The sequence below is a fragment of the Heterodontus francisci genome, chromosome 3 (genome assembly GCF_036365525.1).
Source record: "Heterodontus francisci isolate sHetFra1 chromosome 3, sHetFra1.hap1, whole genome shotgun sequence".
NCBI lineage: Eukaryota > Metazoa > Chordata > Chondrichthyes > Heterodontiformes > Heterodontidae > Heterodontus > Heterodontus francisci.
The window spans coordinates 77,930,164-77,941,437 of NC_090373.1; the positions used below are offsets into that span (position 1 = coordinate 77,930,164).

General features: G+C 40.4%; 1 long non-coding RNA gene across 1 annotated transcript in view; it reads left to right on the top strand.

Moving 5' to 3' along the window:
- LOC137352383 (uncharacterized) overlaps positions 1-9,850 on the top strand; it is a 34,717-nt gene extending 24,867 nt beyond the window's left edge. The window contains exons 3-4 of the long non-coding RNA XR_010969698.1: positions 2,146-2,233; positions 9,728-9,850. This is a non-coding gene — a long non-coding RNA (uncharacterized lncRNA). The remainder of the gene's footprint in view (positions 1-2,145; positions 2,234-9,727) is intronic.
- Positions 9,851-11,274: the final 1,424 nt, after the last annotated feature.

The window sequence follows — 11,274 nt, forward strand, 5'->3', positions numbered from 1 at the left end:
ACAAGTAACTCACCTCCTGACTTCCCAGAGCATGTCCACAAGGCACAAATCAGGAGTAAATGTGTGATGGAATACTCTCCACTTGCCTGGATGAGTGCAGCTCCAACAACACTCAAGAAACTTAACACCATCCAGGACAAAGCAGCTCACTTGATTGTCACCCCATCCACCACCTTCAACATTCACTGCCTCCACCACTGTCACACAGCGGCAACAGCGTGCACCATATAGAAGATGCACTGCAGCAACTCACCAGGTTTCCTTCAATAGCACCTTCCAAACCCGTGACCTCTACCACCTAGAAGGACAAGGGCAGCAAATGCATGGGAACACCACCACCTGCACGTTCCCCTCCAAGTCACACACCATCCTGACTTGGAACTATATGGCCATGCCTTCACTGTCACTGGGTCAAAATCCTGGAACTCCCTTCCTAACAGCACTGTGGGCACCTACATCACATGGACTGCAGCAGTTCAAGAAGGCGGTCCACCACCACATTCTCTAGGACAGTTAGGGATGGGCACTAAATGCTGGCCTAGCCAGCGATGCCCACATGCTGTGAGAGAATAAATAAAAGTAGCAATGACCTTTCTACGTCACCCAAAGTGAACATTTTTGAAAGTTTGAAATAGTTGATTTTTCTTGCTTGTTTAGCCTCCCTGCTTTTCCAGTTATTTTCCATATGTGCCGGCAGGAACCGTGTTCACCACCACCAGCTTAGGTTATGAGTTCTTGCTGAGGATTTCCCCCTCATCCAGTGGTGCAGGGAGTGAACGTTTAAGGTGATGGATGGGGTGCTGATCAAGTGGGCTGCTTTTCCTGGTTTAGTTTTGCTTTAAATTTTCTACAGTACTTTTGTCATTTTTGTTCTGTGGTTAAGATATTTAGAAACCTAGTAAATTAAAGTTTCGTTGCTCCAATCATGTAACTTAGTGCATTAGTATATAATATTGACTGCAGAGCTGCAAAAGCCACGGCAAAACAGTGTAAACACCGTTTATGGCCTTTTTCCAGAGTTATCTTGATTCCTTCGCCAAAGCTACAACAGAGGGTTATGAGAACCCTGCGAAACAGTCACTCCTCTAGTCTTTAGCCAAATCTATTTTATTTTCATATTCGTTTCATGGAATGTGGGCATCACTGGCAAGGCCAGCATTTATTGCCCATCCCTGTCTTTAAGAAGGTGATGGTGAACCGCCTTCTTGAACCACTGCAGTCCATGTGGTGAGGGCACACCCACAGTGCTGTTAGGGAAGGAGTTCCAGGATTTTGATCCAGCAACAGTGAAGGAACAGTGATATATTTCCAAGGCAGGATGGTGTGTGACTTGAAAGGGAACTTGCAGGTGGTAGTCTCCCAAGCGTCTGCTGCCCTCCTCCTTCTAGGTGGAAGAGGTCGCGGGTTTGGAAGGTGCTGTTGAAGGAGGTATAGTGAGTTGGTGCAGTGCATCTTGTATATGGTACACACTGCTGTCACTTTGTGTCAGTGGTGGAGGGAGTGAATGTTTAAGGAGGTGGATGGGGTGCTGATCAAGCGGGCTGCTTTTATCCTGGTTTAGTTTCGCTCTATAAAATTTCTACAGTAATTTTGTCAATGTTTTCACTGATTAAGATATTCAAAAACCCAGTAAATTAAAGTTTCATTGCTCCGATCGTGTAACTTAGTGTATAAGGACCTAAAATGTTTTTCTTTGTCATTAATGGCTTAGTAATTGTCAGGAACACATAGCTTTGAAATATTTAAGTTTTAAAATCGGATTTTATTAGCAATTCATAATTACAGCAAAAAATAGACCTTTTATCTTTTTTGTTATTTCTGATATTGTTTCTAAAGCAGTAAGATTAAATAAGGACCCTCACATTACATCACGAGGTTACAAAGGCTTATTGTGTTCATTGGAAATTCCTCTTTGTGCCATATCAATGGAGGCATTACCCCTTTTAAATAAAGGGATTAAACACATCCATTAAAATAAAGAAGGGGAAAATTTCAGGCAAGCCCATGAGCAATTGTACAGAATGCAAATTCAAGGCCATAGCTTTGCATGTTTACAAAAATGTATGTTGTAGGGGAATTTTGTATAGCTTTCCACCATGGCACTCTAGGTGGCACTAAATATCTTTCTTTCTTTGCCTCAAGCAGACCTTACAGATTTCATGCTTACTTTGCACCCTATTAGCATTGATGGATTCTGCAAAACAAAAACCTTTGAGAGGTAAAATTTGTTCAGGTAAGTGATCAAAGTACTGAAATTAAGGAATGGTAGCATAAATGAAACACAGTCATTTTGAATATTTTCAAATTAGTACAGATCTTAAGTTTTTTTTATCCTTTCATGGGATGTGAGGATCGCTGGCAAGGCCAGCATTTGTTGCCCATCCCTAATTGCTCCTGAGAAGGTATTAGAAAAAATATCATTATTACCACGCAAGAGTATTGCAAGCAGTTTGCGGGAAATTAGAACTAGCACATAGGAGTTATAAACAAATTAATATCAAAAAAATATTTTTGGTATTATGCCTAATGTTTATAAATGCTATGAGTTAATAAAATTGCACTGCTTCCTAGTGTTTCCTCTGTACAATAGCTCGCTAATAAAAGCTGTACATTCTGTTGGATAACTCACTGAAGGCAATGGAGCATAAAATCAGATAGTGTGTGAAATGGGCACCTGACCTGAACCCATCCCATCCCATCCCCTCTGGGATGGGTGAGGTTAAAATAACCACCATAGTATCAGAAAACCATGAACAACTGTTGAAAATAATAATTTGCATTCTTTTAGATCTTGGCAATGGACTGTTCTTCTTCTTGACAGTAATGTCAAGAAGAAAAAATATAATCTTGAGCCATTTCATAACCATGACATATCTTTTGATACTAATTATTCCATAGTAACTTACTTTGTGTAGCTGTGTGATCCCATTCAAACTGTTGTTTTTGTGTCTAAATTTTAATCTTCATTCAAGGCATTGTAAAAATAGATTTCCATTTTCGGCTTCATTTTTGACACAATAGGGATAACCTTGCGATTTACATTACTGACTGGAAACTTCAGTAACTGGCAGCACACATTAGGTGCTCATTTTCACTTCCAGTGTGAATGGCATTGGGGAGAGAGAGGAGGGGTGGTGCATTGGTAACTGTGGATCACCCACCCGTTATATACCCTGCCTGATTTTCAGTTCCATTGAGATGGTCGATTTGCAACCGCCAGTGTACCTCTCTGGCCGTAAGTGAAAATGACCGCCTGCAGCTGATTCTCCAATTATGTGCTCCTGTGAGGAATGGCATGTGCAGGGAACGCCAATCAGCAAATCACAGGCCTGCAGCCCCTGATTTTCTGTCCATTCATTTCAATTGGAAATTTGGGTGCAATCCAACCACTATTGGGAAATCATATGCAGCACACGTCCAGATTTCTGAAATGCAGTCTTGGTGAGGGCAAAGTTGGAAAATTACTCCAGTGTGAAAACTTGTCAATTTTATAAAAATCTGGAAATGTTTTGGAATCGGATTCCCTGCACAAATGATCATTTTATTTGCTCAGGCAAATTGTCAAGGTCCGCAGCATTCAGTTTGTTGTTCATTGCCTCAAAATATAGCTACCTTTGAAATCACTGCTGGGGCTTTGTTAACATTTTAGAATTTAGTTGTACAGTTTTGACGGACTGAAATCCTTTGGAGATATTTAATTGGGTTTAGTTCATGATGAAGTAAGTATCAGCTAAGAAATCTAATCATTGTTCTAAGAACAGAAACTGCTTTTTACAATATAATCCATTATTCAGAATTTCATTCTTTGGGATCAGAAAAAAAACACAATCAAAACAGTTCAAGATAACTCTGTGGTTTAAGCAGTATCAAAATGACTAGCCTGTAAGATGGTTAGAGTATTGCATCAACTCCACGTGCAGCAGGAAGCACACTCCAAACCAAATATAAAAATGCTAAAAGCTGTAGAATATTACAAGTCCACTGAGGTCTGTAAGATTTGCCATTTCACAGCTAAAACTATATCTGATGTAGACTTTGAAATTATGCTGTGCTGATATCAGTGCGCGGATAGTTTTGGATGAAATTCCTTTAGCATTTATTTTAATAGAGGTACTGTATTAGTATTTTTCTTAAACAAGATCAACATTGCCAATAAAATAGAGGAAAAAGGAATTTCATACAATGTGTTAGGCATTCATATGCTAATATTTGCACAGTGTAATTTCAAGGCCAAAGGTTTCTCAGCAGGAATTATTATTCAAGCAAGAAATTAGAAATGGGTTATCAGCTACAGAATTACTTGGCCTGATTTTAGGTGCCTCCACCCAATATTAATGGATGAAAGCAGCCTTTTTGTGCTAGCACTTCGGCTGTTGCCATATTGGCATTAAGATGGAGGGAAGGTCATTGATGAAGTAACTGAAGATGGTTGGGCTATGCACTGATCTGTTAGAAATACTAGGCCCTCTCCAATTGTTCCCTCCTTTCTATTGGAAAAGTGACAAATGTGTCATGCAGCAAAGAAGGCTGCACTGATCTATTTGCTGAAACAATGTACAGATGAGTGACATATCTGACAAATGTAATTGCTTGAAATGACCCGAAGCATAATATTTCAATGACATGGTCACTGAACCACAACAGACCAGTCTCTTTTTGTATTGGACGTCGTGTGTAGGTCAGATCCAGTCAATGGCACAGCTCAGTGAATTTGGAGGAAAAGCAGCAAGTAAAAATACAACAAAGAGGGTGAATTTCCGTAGGGAATCTCTTGCCCGTTTGTCATAACTTTGGTGGAAAAGTTGCAGAAACCTCAGAAAATAGCCTCACTCCTGTCAATTCCTAGATGGTTAGTGACTACCAGTGCAGGATAATGCAGCTTAATACCTATTTTCCGGGGACGACCATGATTCGATTATTTTAAGGCCGTTTTCTGTGCTTGGGCCATTCATTAGCCCAGCCCTCTGGATTACTAATTGAGGAATTGTATCCCTGTTATTGAACACATTGTAGTATTAAAATTCCAAGTAAGCAATATTAGATTTATTGGAAAAATTCTTCTGGATTAAAAAAAAAGCTTGATGTAGAATTTAAATTTTTCTGCCGTTATTTTCAGCCTTGTCCATGGACTAATTTTCAGATGTGCTCAACTAAGTGAGTGGAAATAGGAAGATGTTTCAGCTGCAAGCTATCAAACCAAAATTGTTAGTTATTATGAGTGGGTGTAGCTTTCTTAGGGTTGTCAACACAGAGGTGTGGTTTTTGTTTTAATGTTTTGGTAGCTCTCAGTTTTGTTGTGATGTACATAATGAGTTGTGCCATCTTGTTGTCTGTTTTCAAGTTTTACATTAAAGAAATAAAAATAGCAGTGAGCCCTTGAGCAGAGCTAGTTGTTCATGTGACTCATCATTGGTGATTAGGGCTAGAGTTGTCCTTCCTGTGGATGTTAAGACTGTTTCGGCAGTAATTCCATGTAGATCCTACAAAACTGTTACAATTCCACTTCTGCAGACATTTCCCTGCTCACAGTTAAGCTCTCAAAAAAGGATGATACCAAATGAAAACAAGCTTTATTAACTAATTGAACAGCTTAACTAGTTTGAAATTAGAGTTACCAGGAAATAATGACAGAAGTTGAAAGTGGTCTTGATGATTAAATTTACTGTGCAGGAGGTCGAGTTGACCATGAATCAGCTCGTGATGAGCTGGGCCTTTGTCTCGGAACCACTATGAATCCACCAAAACTGAGTACTCTTGCAATAGCCAAGGAAGTGATTGTCAACTGACAGAGAATAATCATTCCCAATATAAAAAAAACTAGTAGAATGTCAAAAAAAGAATTACTAACAAAGAGACTGCTAACACACAGATCATGCTTATGTAGGCTTCAGAGAAAACACGCACTCTAAGAAACTATCAGCCTCACCATATCCACTTCAAACAGCATATTCACCACAGTCATGCTATGTATCATATAACCACTATGTTTACTTCTAGTACAAGCACTAAGCATCAGTGCAGCAGATTATGCAATATCAAAAGCACAGTCTAAATCAGCTCCATCTTAATTAGAACAATTACCAATGGCTTATCTTTAGGAAGCTGTAATATTCTTGACTAACTTAATGATACTCTAAGTGAAATTTATGGTTGAGATTTGCAAAAGCTATTTAACCTAGGGAGTTGGGGGGGGGGGGTGGGTGGGGGGTGGTGGAAGGAGGGCATTGATACTTCAGATAAAAGACAAAGTATTTTTTGCTTTAGCCAGTTGCCAGGCTACTTTTTCACAGGTCTGTGATGACAAACAACACTTCTAAAGCCATGGAATGTTTAGCAAGTAGCCCAAGGGTCATAAATAGGGTTGAAACCAACAAACAGTCACACCTCAGAGCTGTGTTTTGCTTTGATGCAAAGTTAGAACCTTAGTGAAATTTCATGTTTCGATAAGTCTGAAAAGAAATGAAACTGGATACAAAGAACGTGGAGACATGATGTCTGTTCTAGGGTGGGGGCGGGGAGGGGGGTGGGGTGCGAGGTGGGGTGGGGTGTTTGTAAAACCCAACCATGGAGATAAAAGATAGACATTGCTGAACATGTTTTAAAAAAAAATTCAGCTGACTTAAGTGGTGCACAGAGTGTTTTGAAAGCAGCAACAAAATGACACAAATTTGTTGTATGATTGCCTTTAAGAGTGATGTCCTTTTAAGATCTTAATATGCTAATGAGCTACATGCCAGGATGCAGTCATGTGACTACAAGCCTGAGGCACTCTGTAACTGTAACACCTAGAGGCAGGTCCTGTACATAGGCTCTGTAATGTGTATAATAGGTTAGCTGTAAATAAACCTGTTTGAGATTTTCAACCAACTGAACTTCACGCATCTCATTTAAATTGCATCAGACAACATAACTCATTATATGATAGCGGTGGGAAGAAAAACAGAAACAATGGCTACCACATTTCCCAGCATGAACTGGAAGGCCAGGGATATCCTGTCTGAGTTCAAACTTTTCAAACAGAGAATGCAGTTATGCTTTACAGACTAAGTAATTGTAGAACAAGAGAAATAGGCTGTAAAAATACTAATAACAGTTGGAAGTGAGGGATTACACAGAATCAATACCTCAGGCTTATCTGACGAGGACCAGAAAGATCTTGCAAAGGTATGGAAAGTGCTGGAAGATCAACTCCGATTGCAAGTGAATTTTAGAATTCACCGCCTGGAATTGATGTCCCACAGGCAACAGCCACAGGAATTAATAGACCAGTTTGTCAGTCGATGCCATACAAAGGGCAATGATTTTTCAGAAACTGAGCTGTTAGACTGAATAATGGACTTGGTGATTCTCTCAACACCCGTTGAAGCATTTCAGAAAGATCTGTTGGAGATAAAGGTCACAGCATTGATCCACTACTGGAAAATGGCAGGAAATACGAAGCCATTGTAGCTGGACAACAGCACCTGCAAGCAGTAGGTGCAGCCAACAGTATCGGCATGATAACCAGGTTGCAAAGAGCAAGCAAGCTGTGCGGTAATTGTGATGGGTCCCACGCATCGTAAAGTTGTCCTGAATATCGAGACCTGTGCAGGGTGTGTGGTGCAAAAGGACACTGGGCCTGCCTATGCAGGAATTTTTATTCCAAAGATGCAGCCAGAAGTCATGGTGGAACACTAGCAAACAGAAAACGGGGCAGCAGCAGCAAGGAAAGCTCCAGAGACCTGCGTAAACTCAAGCCGATACATGAGATCCACAGGAAAATAGACCTGAGACAAGACCCAGAGAGAAGTAATTCTCAGCCAGAAGATGAACAGGTATTCCACATGGTGAACCTGACACATCATGTTGATAAACTGACAACTGAAAGCTTTCGCCACTATTAACATCATGTGCCCAAAGAAAGCTGGTAAACACACACTCAGGGTCAAGATAGACACCAGCGCTCGTGCAAATATCCGACCAGTCCAAATCCTCAAAGATATGTACCAGAGTCATTGGAAATCAATGGACAACTGCAAAGCTATCTGCATACAATCGGTCATCCATCCCTTGCAGTGGAACACTAACAATGTAATGCAGCTATGGCAAGTTGGCACTGATATGAAGACCCCCACCTGCCAAGAATGAGGCATATTAATTTAGTCACATGAACATTAATTTTAAACTGTTGCTGGAGTGAAGAGATGACTTGTTTAAAAAGATCAGCAGTGGCTGGAAAAACATTTGCATGCTAAAAGACAGTGCTTGGACAGACAAAAGAATTGCTCACTGATTCAATTAACAGAGATTGGTCTGGGCAATGGTGATCCACATCTTGTCAGTGTAAGAGACAATACTACACCCCCACCGAGAGCTTTGAAATCCACAAACCGCAGGAACGGTTGTTCCCAAATAAGGGGTTAGTCGCATGACTAACCTGCTGGCCAACTTGGAGTTTTGAATTGTGCTGACAGGACAATTTGAAGACAGAGACTGCAGATTGCAACTGAACTTGGAACAAGAGCCTCTCTCCTGTCTGGTTCTCTCTCTTTCACTAATCTCCGATCCACTGAAATCATTTAAACCTCAAGAGAGTAAAGACTCCTACAGCGAAACAGGTTTTAAAGCATGCACTGGGCCCCAACGAAATGGCAAGACTTACCGTCAACTATAGCCTCTACATCGAACTCAAAGGACCATAAATAGAAATCCAACTATTGCCTCAAACTTTTCCCCTTTATTCTTTCTACTTTTTCTGTCTCTATATGTGTGTGTTTATTGCGTATGCATGCTAGCGTGGTTGTGTCATGTATTCGTAGTTGTTAACCGAATTAGAGTTTAAGTAATAAACTTCCATCTTTCTTGTTTAAATCTAAGAAAACCTGTCTGATTTGATTTATTTGCCAGACAATTAGAAAGCAGTGAACGAGGATTCACTGAGGGGGGAGCTAAAAGCATGGTGTTTTAAAATTAAAAATTAAAATTTAAAATTAAAATTACGGTTAAACCAGGCAAAGGCTGAGAGGGAAACCCCGAGATCTGATTCTCAACTGGTCATAAGAGCATGAAAACCACAAGTATTCTACTTGGTAGACATGAGTGGACCAGCAGTGGCAGGACTACCAGTGTGTAAGGACCTCAATATCATAACTATCCATGAGAGCATTGCCAAGGGGAAATCTCCAAGGACCGGAACCCGCTTGCAGACTATGGCCAGCATCAAACAGTGCAGTCTGAAAACCCAACAACAGCACAAATATACTGCACCTTCACTTCTGCTCTCTGGAGAACCATCAGCACCACAATGAGCGAGAATGGACAGAGACCTCCTCCCCCAACAAGTCCTCAACCTTGAGCCCCAAGCCTTCAGATGTGGAGGATGAGGAGAGGCAAAGGATATGTAATGTCCTGAAGAGGCAGAGGAGGACTGAGTTGAAGCAATGTCTATTGGTTCTTCAAGATGAGGTGCTGGAACTTTCCAAGAATGATAAGGCCCCAAAAGTGATCATCTTGAGAAAAGCAACAGAGTATGTTAGCAGGCTGAAGGCAGAGCAACAGGAACTGAATTGGAGAGGGAGAAACTTCAGAAAGAACAGCAACAGATGAGACGCAAATTCCCCGAGCAAGAGTTGTCAAACCATCAAGACGATATATGGACTTTTAAGTTTCTATACGTGTAAATGTCACAATATCTATCCATGTGTAAATAATTTTGATGTTATCTAATTTTATGTATTTTTACTTTTAGCATACGAGACTTATCTTTGGAAAGAAGGAGGATGTTGTATGATTGCCTTTAAGAGTGATGTCCCTTTAAGATCCTCGTATGCTAATGAGCTATGTGCCAGGATGCAGTCATGTGCCTACAAGCCTGAGGCCTTCGTAACTGTCCTGAAAATAGTTAACTCTGTACTGTGTATGATAGTTTAGCAGTAAATAAACCTGTTTGAGATCTTCAACCAACTGAACTCCACACATCTCATTTATGTTGCATCGGACAACATTACAAAGCTGACATTGGTGATGTCAGGGTTTGTCATCTTTCGAAATGCAGAACACCTGATTCAACATGCAAGTTTTACTGGGAGAAAAGATCAAGAAACATGGAATTTATCAAGGTGGAATTTAACCCTATTTAAGCAAAGAATTCAAAATATCATTGGACAATTGTAGTTTAAGATGGATTTTGATAGAACAGTACAATTCTGCCATTGAAACATCCATGCGCACCTTGGAAAGAAGGTCTCAAGATCATTGTAAAGTGTAATTTGATACTGCAGCTGGGCAATTTGGTCAGTTGCAGAAGAGTACGATCAATAGGAGCTGACCACAGCTATCTATAACGCCTTGTAGCATATTTGGGACTAATGGGTGTATTTTACTGCTAACTGGTGTATTGCATTGCTAACTGGTATTTCTACTAAACCTAGTAAAGATAATTAGCGCTTAATTTGAGCTTTGAGTGTTGTCTCATTATTTCTTGTAATTCTCATATCCAAACAGTAGAGTAACCTGTCGGGGGCAGAAGGTTACGTCTTACATATCCATTGACTGTATTTTCCACAAAACCAGAGATATCAAAGGACTCTGAGTCTTTGAGCTGGATTTCTCTTCTCTTTACCTATATACAGCAGTATGCCAGGACAAACACCATTATCACTTGAAGAAAAGAAATATAAACCAGAGAGGGCGTAGAACTTTTACTGGCTGGCAGGCTTCTCAAAAGTCATAGGGAAATGGATGGAAGTCACAGGTTATTAAAGCTTCAAGTTCAACCCCATTGCATAGATGAACAGGAAGGGATATCACTCCATGAATTTGCAGGACGTTTCTGGCCACAGAAATATATTCTGCATGTTAGATCCTGAGTCTCCATAACTTTTTATATTATGCAGCAGTCCATGGTGCCTGCGTTTTTTTTGAAGGTCATGAGAGAATGAGCAGTTGGCTTTTGTGAGACCTCTTGCATTTCAAGCTAATGACTCCAATTTGCAACCCCACAAGGAGTAGCAGAATCCAAATACAATGAGGTCATCTGAATTATTGACGAACCTAGCATAGTGAAGCTAAAGCTACACTTGCATCATTTAGATTGCTCAAGTAGGCTACTACTCTATGTTCCAGCCAAAGTTTTACTGTCCACTGCATGCTGTACAATTTTGCCATTCAACAAGAAGTGAGCATACAGCAAGAAAATGAGGAGGCCCAAAGGGCTGCATACACACAGCAGGTGGATGAGAAAGTCAACATAGAGGAAGCGTATGTACAGCAGGCAGATTGGAGTGGAACTCTGTG